The sequence below is a fragment of the Ursus maritimus genome, unplaced genomic scaffold (genome assembly GCF_017311325.1).
Source record: "Ursus maritimus isolate PB19 unplaced genomic scaffold, ASM1731132v1 scaffold_1, whole genome shotgun sequence".
Classification (NCBI taxonomy): domain Eukaryota; kingdom Metazoa; phylum Chordata; class Mammalia; order Carnivora; family Ursidae; genus Ursus; species Ursus maritimus.
The window spans coordinates 94,512,393-94,513,851 of NW_024423343.1; positions in this window are offsets into that span (position 1 = coordinate 94,512,393).

Below are 1,459 nucleotides of genomic sequence, written 5' to 3' on the forward strand. Positions count from 1 at the left end.
AGGAAGGGTAGATGTCTTTCTCCAAAGTAAAACACAAGCGCACACACACCCACCTTTTTGCTGTAGATATGTTATTCCTTTAGCACCCATTTCTCACTTTTGAGACTCCTCCTCCTCACTTCCAATTAGAGAGAAGGAGCTTTCCAGTTTGCTTTTAGAGAAGAAATAAATATCCTCCTTTAAGCATCTATTCATCACTTGTGAGACAGATTTTTTTTTTTTCTAATTAGAAGGAAGGAACTTCTAAGTCTATTTTAGAGGAGAAATAAATATTCTCCTTCCCAAAATGCATTTTCAGCCAAAATATGCCAGCTGGGGGAAAGTTAGAAATTTTACTAGGTTTATCTTTCTTTATAAACTAAGCTGCACCTGTTATAAATGGCCTCTGACATAAACCATTCTAGAAATTTCTGACACAACATCGAATCAAGACTTTTTGACTACAGACTTAAACCTATTTCATCACACGTGTATTACAGACAGCGAGCTAAAAGATGTTTAGTTAAAAGCACAAAACTCGTTTAACCTAGCAAGTAAATAATCTCAACTAGTAGAAGATAAAGTGTTAGCCTTGGCAAAAGAAATATACTCAGATCCTTGGTCTCTACTTTATTGCTCGATGAGACTCAGCACAGGGTTGGCTTGGAAATTTAGTCATTAATGGACTTGACTAGCATTATAGACACATGGTAAAGAGTGAGTCAGCTGAAAATCAGAGGACAGTCTGCTTGAAATTCAGAGAAAACACTCGAATCTCACCTTCCGCTTTAACTTGCCTTTTCTATTTTGGAAGAAGCAACCTCTAAATGTCTGTGCTTTCACCAAGAACATTTACTGTTACTTGCGTGTGTCCTTTCATTTCCAATCTATTCTGAAAGCATCTTCCCTTCACCAGTCTGCTTGAGTAAATATTTATACCCAATCATCTCAAGTCCATTGGACTCCGTCACATGTGTGTTTCAATTATTTAAAATCAGGGTAGCATCTCCCGGGCAGCTAATGAAGTCTCAATAGATATACATTATTGAAGCATATTGTTATTTATTCACCTAATAAATCAAGCCTATTGGGGAGAGTAGATGCAATTCAAGCACTAGAAATGAGGAATAATGATGGCATAGATCATTTCTGAATCACTCTAGCCCATTTTACAGCCTGCAAAATACACTGAATTCCATAAAAGTGACAAACGACACAATATTGTAATAAATAGCTGCAGCTTGTGCACTGTGTATTGGAGCTCAGATTCCTACTGAAGCTCTCTGTCAAAAGGGTGGATGATGAATTAAGTATTGAAATCATACTCTGCAAAAAGGAATTATATGTTTTCCATTTATCTTGATTTATTATATGGCATCATGTGCTTAAGTATATGTAATGTTTCCAAATTGAGTTGATTTAATATTAAGGAAAAATTGTTACAAAGGAAAATTTGGTGTGTTTGGAATTCTTTCTTTAT